The sequence below is a fragment of the Misgurnus anguillicaudatus genome, chromosome 2 (genome assembly GCF_027580225.2).
Source record: "Misgurnus anguillicaudatus chromosome 2, ASM2758022v2, whole genome shotgun sequence".
Lineage (NCBI taxonomy): Eukaryota > Metazoa > Chordata > Actinopteri > Cypriniformes > Cobitidae > Misgurnus > Misgurnus anguillicaudatus.
In genome coordinates, this window is record NC_073338.2 from 41,059,245 (window position 1) to 41,075,144 (window position 15,900).

The 15,900-nt window shown below is 38.8% G+C and overlaps 1 protein-coding gene and 1 long non-coding RNA gene across 4 annotated transcripts in view; one reads left to right on the plus strand and one right to left on the minus strand.

Annotated features, from left to right (window-relative positions):
• Positions 1 to 15,900, minus strand: part of helz2b (helicase with zinc finger 2b) — a 135,626-nt gene that overhangs the window by 21,211 nt on the left and 98,515 nt on the right. The gene's annotated exons all lie outside the window — the stretch shown is intronic.
• LOC129436796 (uncharacterized) lies at positions 13,195 to 15,749 on the plus strand. Its single transcript, XR_012358366.1, has 5 exons — positions 13,195 to 14,315; positions 14,634 to 14,731; positions 14,859 to 14,979; positions 15,060 to 15,174; positions 15,313 to 15,749. It is a non-coding gene; the product is annotated as an uncharacterized lncRNA (long non-coding RNA).

The following is a 15,900-nucleotide window of genomic DNA, read 5'->3' on the forward strand; positions in this document are numbered from 1 at the left end:
CTGTTTCTCTGCTGCCTGTTACGGACTGTCTTCAACCTCTGTTGGATTTATAGACTGGTCTATCACTTTACGGCGGAGACTCATCGCGGCATTGTCGCTGTCCACTGGAGAGGTCCTTCATCACTGGAGCTGTCCAGCTTCTCTCATCAGTGTCTCTAACGCTCTCTCTCTCTCCCTCTGCCCGCCGCAGGATTTACCCCTGTCCCAGTGGCTTCCGTGACGCGGCGCTCACGGGAGCGGTCTACGCACCCTACCCCGTATCGGGGTCTCCATACTTCCTCTCACCGTTCGTTGTCTGGCCGGAGCCCGAGCGTGTGTGGTTCATCGTTCCGGTGCCTGTGTGTGTTCCCCGTCTCAGCCGTCTGCCCTGGTGTGGCTTTATGCCCAGACGTGCCATTGTCTGTTTGCTGTCATTATTGTTTAAATAAAACCTTCTGTTAACTGCATTGGGATCCTCTGTGTTTTGTGCCTGACACCTCCCCAATGAACACAGCATAAGTCCACAGTGGGTGCCCCGGGAAAACAACTCTCTACGGGTTACAGTGGACTTCCCACAGTGATCACATTTGGTTTTCAAACATCACACCTTCAGGCAGTCAGACATCTGTCTCTCTCCTTATTCTCTCAGAGAAAACTCTACATCAGTCCCTCAGAAAAACGTGATTATCCAATCGCAAGATTCAATGCACAATCTGCCAAAGTCCGCATATTTATGCGGGGGCTGCACTTTTCAAATACGCCACACTTTTGCCGTATAAATGGCAGATTTCCGCAAGCAAAATATGCGGAGCTTGCATGATTTCATATTCCCAGCACTTTCTGTGATGTAGTATGCTTGCTTATGATAAGAAGTAATAAAAAATGACTCTTTACATTAATATAGTAGCCTAGTGAGAACAGGGTTTTGGGGCAATCATCTTTTTTCTCTTTTTCATCAACCACAGTTTTTGCAAGTTCCCTCAGGCCATGCTTTATCCTTGAATTGGATCTATGTATTGAATCTCCAGTATTCCAGTTTTCTAAAGTATATCTTTTAAAGTGTTTTAGAAACTTTTCTGGAGCTGGATTCTTCAAAATGTATAAACAGATTACAGCACCTCAAGTCAAAACCGCTGTCTGATAGCCTGACGTTGTCATACTCAATCCTTGTCAGAATTTGAGCCTGATATTGCTCCATAAGGCTATGATTATGGGGCGTGTCTCAACCGAACCAGGACAAAAAATGCCTCTGCACTCAATTGGATAGACATACAACCAATTAGCAACGGAGTGTGTGACGTATTTTAAAAACACCGTTATGGCAAGCAGATGCTATCTAGCAGTCAATAGGAGCCTCCTAGTAATGAGTGGTCAAATAATTTACTCACGTGAATGTATTTTCCCTAAAGTACGACAACAAAAGCACTTGAACACAACACACTGGTAAATACCAGTTAATAAATGGACATTTTGCATGTGAAGGCAGCATTAGTCTGAGTTAGCAAACATATATCGACACCTACTATGTTTACAACATTGTGAGTTATTTACTAAGTGATACAGTCAGACTATCTCTTACCAGTTGTAAGTTAGGTGAACATCCACAATGATACCCATTACATTGGCTTGAAAAACATTGGAGGCTAGCATGTCCATCCACTTCTTATTCAACAGCGAGGATTCCGGGCTTCCGAAAAGAACCAAAGGAGAAACAAGTCTTCATAGCGACTGGCGGAGCCAGCTAATAAATCAAACTTTTGCCGAATTCCTTAGGAAGGGCAGCAAACACATCTTTCCGATCAACAAATACCTTGGATCGCGTTTTCTGTTCCTCTTTTAAAATCAATGCGCTGCCGATATCTTGTAGAACAGACTTGATGGCAGAAACCACACAACTGAATTCTCCAGCAGCAGCAATTTTGTTGTAAACAGATTCAACACAAAGGCTCTTTGGTGATGTGGTTGATTAAATTACTGTTGATCATCTGTCCATTCATCGTAAAAAGCCCTCCCTAACAATTTGATTGGTTCGACCAGCTTTGGGTCTAGCATAGTAGCTCCTCAACGGAGAAACCTCAGACCAATCTGGGCTGGGACCCAGGCTAGCTGTCTGATGATCAGAGTGTGAATCAATGTAGCAGAACACAAACATGAAACTTTTTAGTCAGGAAAGATGGACGGTTTTCTTTAAAGGCTGTAAAGTACTTTTTGAAGTTTACAATGTTACAAATACACCATTAAAATAAGATGCTTTCCTGCTCTTTTGACTGCAATAAAATAAGAATTGACTCATCTTTGTCTGTCATTCTTAAATCAGGTAATATTAATAATACTCCACATTATTAATTATATTAATAGCTTACTTTTAAATCATGATGTTAAATCAAAATAGTATAATTGAGTATATTGTATAGTGCTAGTTATTAGTCCTGTACACCCAATATTTTTGTTTAAATTTAGAATATTTTTTATTTGTAAATTGCAATTTACAGTGAGGAAATCATGGATTGATCTCATCGTAGGTGCATGTCCATTGGGAGAGACATCTAAAAAAGAAATCCAGAAATCACAATGTATGATTTTTAACTATTTATTTGTGATACAGCTGCAAATAAGTATTTGAACACCTGTATATCAGCTAGAATTCTGACCCTCAAATACCTAATAGCCTGCCTTTAAAATGTCCAGCTCCACTCAATTTATTATCCTAAATTAGATTCACCTGTTTGAGGTTGTTAGCTGCATAAAGACACATGTCCACCCCATACAATCAGTAAGAATCCAACTACTAACATGGCCAAGACCAAAGAGCTGTCCAAAGACAATAGAGACAAAATTTTACACCTCCACAAGGCTAGAAAGGGCTACGGGGAAATTGCCAAGCAGCTTGGTGAAAAAAGATCCACTATTGGAGCGATCATTAGAAAATGGAAGAAGATAAGAAAGGAGAGAAATTAATTCAATTCAATTACATTTTATTTAAATTGCGCTTTTCTAAATTGGTAATTGTTTCACAGCAGCTTTTTGTTAAAAGAAGCAGGAGAAACACAGAAAAATTGACAGACAACATAATGTAGCAAAATACACAGCTATGAATAAACTTTACAAGCGAGCGTATTAATAATGTCTTGTATACAAGAGGGTGCTAAGTTAAGTCAATGTCGGCTGACTCCCCGCGGTTGAAACCCCCTAACAGCCCAGAACTACACAGGAGGAGCTGGTCAATGACCTGAAAAGAGCTGGGACCACCGTTTTCAAGATTACTGTTGGTAATACACTGAGACTTCATGATTTGAAATCATGCATGGCATGGAAGGTTCCCCTGCTTGAACCAGCACATGTCCAGGCCCATCTTAAGTTTGCCAATGACCATTTGGATGATCCACAGGAGTCATGGGAGAAAGTCATGTGGTCAGATGAGACCTAAATAGAACTTTTTGGTCATAATTCCACTAAACGTGTTTGGAGGAAGAAGAATGATGAGTACCATCCCAAGAACACCATTCCTACTGTAAAGCATGTGGGTGGTAGCATCATACTTTCTGCACATGAGACAAGGCGACTGCACTGTATTAAGAAGAGGATGACCGGGGCCATGTATTTCGAGATTTTGGGGAACAACCTCCTTCCCTCAGTTAGAGCATTGAAGATGGGTCAAGGCTGGGTCTTTCAACATGATAATGACCCGAAGCACACAGCCAGGATAACCAAGTAGTGGCTCTGTAAGAAGCATATCAAGGTTCTGGCGTGGCCTAGCCAGTCTCCAGACCTTAACCCAATAGAGAATCTTTGGAGGGAGCTCAACTCTGTGTTTCTCAGCGACAGGCCAGAAACCTGACTGATCTAAAGAAGATCTGTGTGGAGCAGTGGGCCAAAATCCCTCCTGCAGTGTGTGCAAACCTGGAGAAAAACTACAGGAAATGTTTGTCCTCTGTAATTGCAAACAAAGGCTAATGTACCAAATATTAATATTGATTTTCTCAGGTGTTCAAATACTTATTTGCAGCTGTATGATACAAATAAATAGTTAAAAAAAATCATATATTGTGATTTCTGGATTTTTTAGATTATGTCTCTCACACTCTTAAAACATCTAATGTGTTGTCCTTAACTTAACACATCTCTGTGTTATTTTTGGAATAACACACTTTGTGTTGTTTTAACACATCTTGTGTTGTCCATTTCATTTATTTAAGCTCACAATCTACACGAAAATGACACACAATGTTTTAAAATAACACATAATGTGTTAAATAGTTTAACACAAAACAATGTGTTAAAATTAACACATCCTTTCTTAGAGTGCACAGTGGACATGCACCTAAGATGAAAATTTCAGACCACTCCATGATTTCTAGGTGGGAGAATTTGCAAAATAGCAGGCTGTTCAAATACTTATTATCCTCACTGTATCTTTTTTAATGGGTTACTATTAAGGATGCTCCGATTGATCGGCCACAGATTGGTATCAGCCAATAACGGCATTAAATGACTCGATCGGTACTCGCCAAATCTGTTTACTTTTGTCATTATAGGGCTCTTGAATGCAGGTGCAATTAGAGACCATTTTTACACAGTGAGAGCTTTTTATAACCCGTTGCTCATGTGCGACATGCAGATTTGGATTTCATTACTTTTAAGAGACATAAACCTTTTTAAAGAGATATTAAATATCTCTTTGCAGAAGAAATATTTGTTGTGCTTATTTATTTGATTCTCTATTAACACAATAATATACCTAATTACTGCAAGTAATATAACAAATTATTATTATTTTTGTTATGTTGTAGGTGGATCATGAGTGTAGCTCTAAAAAGTTGGATAGCTGCAGGTTGGCCATTGGCTTGATAACAGTGGTTTATGAATAAATCTTTCACCAACCACTCACGTATTTACTAACAAAACAGGTAGCTTGAGCAGAATCATATTAAAACTTCTGTCAAATCATGTTTTACACACAGTGTGTAAGCAAACTCCAGGCTATATTAACTTTTTGTCTCATGTCTTATCCTTTCACCCATGACCAACAGACCCAAATCTTGTTCTGCCTAATGCTTAACCTTGTACAGTCCACCAAATGATGACCACTGCCAGGTGATGGGAATCTGTGGTAATCGCAGCCTGCGTCTCAAGATCAACATGACAATAGCAGACCATACTCTTATCTTACTCTTATCTGACTAAACGTTCAACGTCACTGCCACAAAACAAAGAACATTGAATGGAGTATGTACTGTACAACAGTGGCGGCTGGTGACTTCTTTTTTTGAAGCGCACAATGCGAAGTTTGTCACAACATGTATGTAGCTTGTCATGTGTGTGGTTCGTCATTTCAAAATATGTGTTCTGCGCTTTGAGAGATCATGTGTGCCTCACGTGTCATGCCAAAATACCGTAACTGCCTGCTGCCTTGAACTTGAAAGGAGACGCTCGCGTGTGCCAGATACTCGCACAATCTCATGCGTAATCAGAGTTTAATGTTAAGTGAGTGTCTTGCGTGTATTTAGGGAACGTGAGCGTCTCTTTTATTATAAAAATATGATGCGTCTCCAGCAGGCACTTATTTTGACAAAACACGTGATGCACACAGGATCTCTCCACACGCATGACACATGTTTTGGAAAGGGGAACCACACATGTGACAATCCGAACACTTATTTTGAATTGGCGCATCCTCGGAAGAGCAGTCACGAGCCGCCACTGCTGTACAATGATCCAGCAAACAAAATACAGACTTTTTAGTTAGCTTCTACAAACATTGACACAATCCTATTGACTATTTTTTACAGTTAGTAATGTATTATTAACATCCCATTAATTTGTATTTTATGCCATCTATCTGTTTGTGCTAAAGTGTTTACATCTGAATAATGTCATAATATGTTAATATTCAGTATTGATCATTTGCATGTTTTGATGTGGCATATGTCATGATTTTAATGATTTCATGTAATTGTTGTCTATTTAGAGTTACTGGCCCTCATTTATCAAAAGGGCGTACACCAAATTTTCAGTGTACAGCTGGCGTACACCCAAAACCACAGTGACTTTGAGATTTATCAATATGGGCGTTGGCGTAAGGCACGCTCAAATCCTACGCCAGCTCAGGAGGTGGTGTATGCACGTTTTGAGTTAGTGTGGAAATGTGCACCTTTCAGTAGCCTACTCTGCTCTGATTGGTCAACTGACAGAGTGTCTTTGCACAGATCACAGATAAGTCGCGCAGACCACAGATCAGTGGCACAGACCAACAATAGTGCAATATGTATTGACCTCGTGCTAACATGATTCACTGAGAAGACATTGTCAACATCAATACACATCATTCATCATTATTCCAAGCAATAAAAATGACAATTGAAACTAACATTTTACACTCATTTAAGCATTTATGTAAACTAACCGGGTCATAGCAAAACCGTAAGTGAGCATGCGTTAGCCGTTTGCTAACGTGACTCTCTGACAGTAAATGAACAGTTTAAACAAAGACATCAATCATCATTAATCCAAGCAATACAAACGACGATCGAAACTAACAATTTTACACTCATTTAAGCATTTATGTAAACTAACCGGGTCATAACAAAACCGTAAGTGAGCATGTGCTAGCCGTTTGCTAACGTGACTCTCTGACAGTAAATGAACAGTTTAAACAAAGACATCAATCATCATTAATCCAAGCAATACAAAGGATGAACGAAACTAACAATTTTACACTCATTTAAGCATTTATGTAAACTAACCGGGTCATAGCAAAACCGCTTGCTATCGTGACTCTGACAGTATATAAGTTAGTGTTTAAACAATGATATCATTAATCATTAATCCAAGCAATGAAAACGACTATAGACATTTTACGCTCATTTAAGCAAGTATGTAGCTATAATCATACTTACAGGTTGTGGAGATGCATGTTGTTCCAAATAAAGTGGGTACTGAACCATCTTTCATTGCCAAACGTCTAAATCCCTCCGTTAAAAAATAATTTTAAGCACTGATTCTTCACAGCCAAACATGTTTAGTATATCCCTCCTTGAAAAAGTCTCCTTTGGTAGTGAAAACAACACAAACTGAAAACACAGCGTGAGCTGATGTTTACACAGACTAACTAACTGTGGGCGGGTCATAGTTTTCGTTTCTCCCGGGCAAGGCTGTAGGCGGAGATTAGTATCTCATGCAGGGTCCGAAATTAACTTTTTGGCTCACCTGCCACGTGGACTGGTAGATGAAAAAATCCACCAGCCAAGCATATTTTTTACCGGCCAGAATAATAAACAGCCTTTTTTTGTCACATGTACATTAATTTCATTTGCTGTATTCATGGCATTGCTCGCAAAATTTCTAAATCCCTGGTAGCCCTTCGGGCAGGCACTCTTCAGTTTTTGGTAGCCCGAAATGAATGCAAGTAGCCCGAATAAAAAATACATTAGTTTTAATGTAGAATATTAAAACAAAACATCTATCAAAACACAAATAACACATATCAATTTTCAGTACATATCAATCATCAGTTCAAATTTTTCTTCTAACCAAAGTGAAATATCTATACATCAGATTCTGAATCTGAAATATTAAATGAAGTCACAGATAAGAAAATGCCACTTGACTTTGTGAGCATAGCACAGGCTTATTCAATTAGTTTTACCACAGGCCAAATTTTGCCAATATAAAGCCAATAAGGCCTCTAACCACAATGTTTAATCTGCTATTCTTGTTGTTGTTTTGAATCTGTTGTTTTTTTAACAAACAAAAAGACTGGATTTCCATGTAAACCAACTTTTCCTGCTTATCCCCACACCAGATATACTCACCATTTAAAAGTGGTTTAGTGGGTCACAAAACTCACAGTTTGGATCAGAAAAACAGGGGTTACTGTCGCTTTAAGAGCGATTGTGCAACAGAGTCACTCTCTTCACTGCCCGTACAATCTATATCACTTTAACCCTCAATCGGTCCTTGGGGTCAATATGACCCCAAACGACATTTCATTGGTTAACAAAAAAGGTTCCCTTCATCTCAGAGATGTAAAACTTTGTGACTTTTCCTAAATAATCTATCTTTACATGCACAAAAAAACTGGGCTTGATTCGGTTGTTCTAAAGGTATGTAAAAAAATTTTTTATCAATCTGTCCCTTGGGGTCAATATGACCCCAATTGAAAGTGAATGGGAAATGCAAAAAAATGTACTTTTTTTCCATTTGTCAAAAAATAAATATCAATAAATCCAGCATAAATCTGAAAATTTTGACACAGAAATGAAGCCCTGGTACTTGTGCACAAATGCAATGCAAAAAACACATGCTCACACAAACACACACAAATACACACACACACACAAACACACACAGGTGTGACTGCCACAGAGAGCATTTGTGTGGAATTTGGCAAATAAAATCAGTCACAAATGCAGAAAATAACACATAAAGGGGTGTGACATAATGCACACACATGTACAATCACAAACACGCTCACACACGCATGCACGCACGCACACACACACACACACACACAGACACACACACACAAACACACACACATGCTCTTTCTCTCTCCTTCTCATGCACACTCTCTCACACACTCTCTCTCTCTCTCTCTCTCTCTCTCACACACACACACACAAACCCACACACACAAACCCACACACACACATACAAACCCACACACGCACACACAAACACATACAAACACACGCAGACAAACGCACACACGCATGACTACCACAGAGAGCATTTTTATAAAATTTGGCAAATAAAATCAGTCACAAATGTAGAAAAAGGATACAAAGGGGTGTAACCTAATGCACGAACATGTACACTCTCTCTCACACACAAACACACACACACAAACACAGACACACTCACATGCTCTCTCCCTCTGCCTCTCACACACATTCTCTCAAGCACATATGCTTGGCTCTCTCTCTCTCTCTCCCTCATTCTCTCTCTCTCTCTCTCTCTCTCTCTCTCTCTCTCACACACACACACACACACACGTGCGCGCACACACATGCGTGCACACGCACACACACACACAGACACACACACTTACACTCAGTCAAATTTCTATGGCATTTTGTAAAAACAGACATTTCAAAATGCACAAAAAACTATAAAAAATACTATTTGACATAATATTTATTTTTAATATCCTTTCTAATGTTTATATAAACATAAATTTACAAAATGTATCACAAAAGTAATGATTTGAGCAGTTGTCCATATCCAGGAAAATGAATGGGTCTCTATGGGAATCTGCCGGTCTAAATGATTTAATTCCTACACTGTAATTCTCTTATGTTTTTTTCTTAAAACCGATGCCTGAATTCAACACCCCACACCTATATTAAGGGTTAAAGCTTGCTGCGAGAGATTTAATTTTCTTACGTGAGGATAGTAATGACAGGACGAAGGAGGATTTGCCCAACAAATCCATGACAAATCATGACGGATTGCTTCCTGTACTGCGTCTTTTCACGCGATCGCGAAAGTGAAAGTAAAACTTGAGCGCACGCTCAAACGTAATTTAAATACCCTGAATTTCATACACCATTATTACACATCCAAATCTGTGAAAGAATGCATAAGCATTTAAATATATTTTTTCCTCCCTATAAGTCAAGATAGCCCGACGGGAAGGGCGGGGATGCATTTTGATAGCTAATATGCAGCAGATAGCTGCAGACCGCAAGTTACCTGCAGTACTAGCTAGAAACAGACCGTCTCTAGTGCGAGACTTGGAGCGTAGGGACGTTCTGTCGCTAGCTCCCCTCGTCCCCAGATTAGTTACTGGCAAACACATTATATTGCATTACTACTTTGGTATGAAAATCACCCACCAGTGTGGCGGATAGCCTTTTGAATTTAGTCAACAAACGGAAAATCTACCCGCATTTGACGCTTGGCGGGTGTTAATTTTGGACCCTGATCTCATGTGCTGTGGATGCGTTCGTGTGACGTGGCAAATATCAGGAAGAAGACTCACTCCCTATAACGACTCGTTTCAGCGATTCAGAGTCGACTCCCTGCTTTAGAAGCCAATAATTTTATTAATCGTGCACTTTTTGGTTCAACTACTTTACACGTTGTTTACATTGATGGACACTGCAATAAAGGTTAGTTTCGATTTTGGATCTGTGTGGCTCTTTAAATGTAGAATAAACTTACTTGGGCATCTTACAATGCACTTATGTTGTTATGCAATTTTAAAATACAACATATGAACATGTCTGGATGTAGAAAAAGCCTACTTTAACATCTTACAATGCACTTATGTTGTTGTATGCAGTTTCAAAATACATGTTTGTAGAAAAAGCCTATTGTAGCCTACAATTTAACATCCATATCTCATTTGAGTAGTGATTTGTTATATTTGCATAATAATTCATATTTATTTTGATTGTGATTTTAAAGGGCCATTTCACCGATAGGAACATTAATCTTTATGGAAAGTGAGTCATATTTGTAGTCAAAATGTAACATAAATGTAGAATTTTGTGCCTATTTGACCGAGAAAAGACAAAATGTGACTTTAGAGCACATTTGTATGAAAAACTACAACTCCCACTATGCACCACAATGCACAGCTCTGCAAGCCACTCCCATTAATCGGAACACGGCTCAGATATGATATTGTGTACATAAATGCCACTTTAGTAAAACAAAGAAAATAGCCACCACCACTGTGTCTGACAGACACCAATCATGACTTACTTTTAAACGTGATGTTACATTGTGGTACACACAATAGCACTCTGGCCTGGTGTGTAGCAAAGTCTTATTCAAACAGTAACGTGCGGTTTCAGATCCGCAGTAAAAATGCCTTTCCAAGTACTTAAAAAAGGGTATGCATTTTAAATGTTTATTTAGTTTTACCAATTTTCTTTTTGTCTCTTGTTTACTGTAATTACATTTGTGTTATTATTTGCCTCACTGCTCTCACAATATAGACATATAAAACACCGCTCAGATATGCTATTGTGTACATAAATGTCACCTTAGAATAACAAAGAAAATAGAAACACTTACTTTAGTTAGACGTCCATTTATCACTGCATCCTCCACACAAACGCGTCCCCTGCACAATATCTCCACAGACGCCCTGCCTCAGCTCTTGGAGCTTGTGCTCGTAATGCCGAGTTCAGACTGCATGATTTTAGCCCTGATTTTGACTCACCGACAGGTTTTGAGAAATCGCAGACAAATGCCCGAAATCACAGGCAAATCGATGCTTGTGCACGCGAGTGACAATCACACAGTGTGAATTATAAAAGATGCGTTCTGAGAGTATCGCCAACGAGTCGCCTACACCCGTGAGATATTTGGCATGCTAAATATCTGGACCGGTCGGCGATTCAAAATCATGCCGTGTGAAATGTGTTTTGACTGACAATAACATCGGCGATGACCAACATCCAATGAGAGAGCAACATACAGGACAGCTGGAAGTTCGGGGAGGAGTCTCTCCAAACATTTCCTCCTTCATAATTTTTATTTCTTCTTCTTTCTGCTGCAAATGAGCGCACATGCAATTTGTATGGTAAACTTCTTGCGGGTAACCATTTTTAATAATAATCCCAGTCTCACGTGAGAACTCCGGTCTTGCACGCGTGACCTCGCGTTGTTTCCTTCGCGTCACTTCTCGCTTGCGTTTGGTTGTGAGACGTAGTTTGCGGAAAAAGTTATCGGCGATTCTTCTTACGTTAAAGTCATGCAGTATGAAAACCCCTGTCGCCAATCCATCATGCAGTCTGAAACAGCAGCGACTGAACCCTTCCCCAGATAATCACGCAGTGTGAAACCACAGGTGACCCGACTAGTTTGAAAATCATACAGTCTGAACTCGGCATAAGCCGAAACACGTCTTTGAAACAAGCACGCACCCAGAAACATTAACAAAACAAATGTTCATATCCTTATCTGATCCTGAAATCTTACACCGAAAGCACACAGCGCGAGTCTGTCCAAGCTCATATCATCCGCAGCGCGTTTGCTCGGAAGCCGAAACGCGTCTGTGAAATAAACATGTCCAAACGCGCGCAAAGTTTCTCTCTTGCCTGAAAACCTTTACCAAACGAACGTCCATATCCTTATCTGATGCAGAAATGTTATAAAGAGGGCACACAGCAAGAGAACAGGCAAGCTTCTCTACGCAGCAGAGGCCGATGGTTGCTGCATCTTGCACGGGCTCCTCTACCCAGCCGACCCCCAGGCTCCGGCTTCTCCTCGGGCTTCTGATCTGCCTCAGCTCTTTGCTGTATTGTGGCTCATAAAGGTGCAATGAACAGCGGATTAGAGCATCACGCTTGCGAAATCACCCTCTTCTATATCATATTGATTAACTTCCACTGTTATTGTAACATGAAGTCTGACTCGCTCCACAACTTCTGTTTAGCTTAGCTTAGCATAAAGATGGCGGCTGATCGTTTTTTTTCCGTCTGTGTTCGTATATTTTCGTAAGTCCCACCCACTGATCTGTAATTGGTCTGAAGTGTGAGTGGGTCCCACCCATAGCCCCCACCTTGAAAAAAATGAGGAATGAGTGTCTGTAGTCTTTCACACTCAATAGAGATACAGGATTTCCTTCTTTCAATGACGCAAAATGACGATTTTTACATCATTGAAAGAAGGAAGTGCCTCACTGAAATCAGTATTTCTCCCCTCTCAGGGTAAACTGAGGGAATGATGCACGACCATTCAAAAACATGACTGGGGTTCTAACGGTACAAAGCTTAATGCAAATGGGTGAAGTTTCCCTTTAATACACATATTTATTGTTGTATGACACCTCATTTAATGAAAAACTGAAAATAAAAGTATTTTTCTGATGTCTTGAAGTTCTGTTTTTAAACTGTTAAACCTTATAAAGTGCTATAAATAAAAAAACAAAAATATAAACAAAAATAACCCTCCTGGCAGCTGATAAATGAAAGGTTTCTTTATAGCACCACTGTGGTTCTATTTAGCACTTTTTAAGGCAAGGTTCTATATAGAACCATCTAAAAAAGGGTTCTATATAGTACCAAAAAGGGTGCTGCTATTGTTACAAGCTGAAGAACCTCTCGGTAACATATGTAACCCTCATTCCCTGAAGGAAGGGAACGGAGACGTCAAGTCGTGACCAACGAATTGGGAACCTATCTACTTCGAGAAAATTTTAAAATGCCAATGAACTTGTCATGCAGATAATTACATCTCTTGGTGCCGCCCTGCCGCACGAGTATTTAATGAGAGGCAGGTGCAGTTACACAGCAAAATCACCAGTGTTAAATTTTCAGGGATGGTGTTAAATACACAGTGTTGATGCTGTTTTAACACTATCTGGTAATAAAATAACACTGCCATTGCTAGGCCAGTGTCATATCCACGACAGTGTCAGTGTAAAACAAGGGTGTTATCAGATTTCACTCTGAGCGGTGTAAATCAAGCCACGCCTCCACTAAACATCCTGTCAGGGATTTTACCGCCATTTTCTTTCAAAGGAGGACTGAAGAGAGCAGGTAAATCTCATAATTTTCACATGATTTAGCTAAATTAAACTGTTATTTCTCTGTCTGACTCTATGCAGCCATTTGCCAAAAAACCTAAATAAGATATTTTTCCCATTTTATTTCCCCTTTGTTCGTTATTTGGTTCAGTTTAATTAAAGCTACCTTGTGTAACGTTGTTCCCTTGTTAGTTTGGTATAAAGTTAAACTGCTAGCTAAAAGTTTTAACCAAGAAGGATAATATTAACAGGAGATATGAATGAATGAAAGAATTGAACCATGATAAAACGCGACATGCACTACAAATTGAAGGTATGAAATTAAGTTAAATGAAAGCTCGTTTATTCACCATATGATGCTCGTTATGAGGTAATCATATAGGCTAGATACCGGGAGTTAACGAGGTCGTTTACATGCACGTGAGTGCACGGATACCGGTTAATTATTCAAATTACTGAAAAACACGGAGAAAACCGCAACCGCATCGTCATGTGTTTTTTTAAGATGTAACGTTATGCAAACGGGAAATATCGCCAAACCAACAATTCATTTTACCTCAGAATACATCCTCATTTGTATGCACAGATTGGATGCATTGTGTGTTGTAAGCTTTTCGTGGCACTAGATGTCAGACAGATGCAAATAGCAAATACATACGAAAGTGTAAAACGTGTATGGCGAACATTTGTTTTTCTGTCATTAACGTTATAGATGCTAGTTTGGTGAAAGTACCCACTGAGTGCTTCAAATCATTCAGAAGAGATGCTGTTTTAGGGCAGTTTATTAAGAAGACCTGACATGGATGACTTCTAATGAGAAACGACTGCTACTTATATAAATTCATTACAGAAGGTAAGTTTATATATTTACACATATAAATCATTTTATTTGACATAACTGAACAGTTAACCAATCTTTTTAGTATATGTAGTTTTGTACATATTATGGTTATTAATCAGGCAAGAAAGTCACATGACCTGCTGCCAACTTTAATAAAAATATATTGTCTTCTCATACATCGTTTTGCTATTGATATCATATTAAATAGCAATCAAATTGATTACTATTTTGCAAATGTATAATTGAAGATTAATATTGTCTTGAGTGCTGTTTTTAATATAAAAAGAATGTTGAGTTTTCAGAGTCTTTATTGTCATTTTTTTGTGATAGGACCCTACCAGACTATATTTGAATACGGCATACCCATGAATTCTGGAACTGTTATTTCTTAACCCAGTTTGGAGGATAAGAGCTTACCAACTAGTTATGTGAGTACACACAGTACTTTAGTACTGTACACTGTCTCTAACATGAGATGATTTTGATTAAAATAACGGTTAAAACTGCACCCTTTTGGGTATTTTCTTGACCCTTTTAGTCTTTAAAAATCTGCAGAAATATGCTGAGGTGATGTATTGCAAAATAGCCAACATACAACAATTAAAGGATAATTGCAGACTACATCCTGATGAAGATATGGATGACCCTCTGTCTGGTCAACAATAGTTTAAATATGGTAAGTGTACATGGGTTTGTTACTTTTACGGTTTTAAAGTTTAACTGTATACTCATGGTGTTTAAATTGTGTTTTGCTAGGACGGGACAGTGATGTGGCAGCTCTTCCCTGACTCATATACTTCTTGCCTTCATTTGTGAAAGGAAGAAAGACTGGAGAGGGTCAATGTGCAACTGAAGCTACTGATTGTGCTGTGTAAGTTTTTTTGGTATTTTGTTCTAGTTATTTATTCAGCAGTTAGTTTGCTTACATTGTTCACCCCATGTAAATGCATACAAGTTCATAAATAAACATCAAATACATTCATCAAATACACTCTTTTAAAACACTAAGGTGATGAGCATCAATACATGCTTTGAGGTGGATGGATCAGCACAGCCCTGCCTGCTCTGCGTTGGGAACAAAAGTTGCATCCAGAATTTTTGCATCATTCTGGACCAAAAAGCCATTCCCTGCATGATGAAGACCACTGATGCAGCCTTCCACTACTGTACATCATGAGTAAAACAACTACAGAACTAAATACCAGGTTGGAACGTGTTTAAGAAAAATTAAACGTCTTTTGAATTGAAATGTCTGTTTTGTTATGGAAAAATCTTTAGTATTGTGAAGGAGAACATTTCTGCTTGCCGATAAGGTAATTGCATGTATTTTAATGTTCAAGTTTTGAGTAGGGTGGCTAATTTTTTTAACTCTTATTTGATTTATTAAAGACCTTTATAATAAGTGGTTTTCATGTCACTGCGCTGTGGTGTAAGATAACTTTCATTATTCCATATTGTATTGTTTCTAATTGTAGCTGAGGTATTTAAATAAGCAGTGTTAAATGCAAAGTGTTGTGTGTATCAATGAAAATATTAAATGTGATTTACTTTAATAAAAAGAGGTTTTGCAATATTTCTTGTCATTTTTCTTTTATAG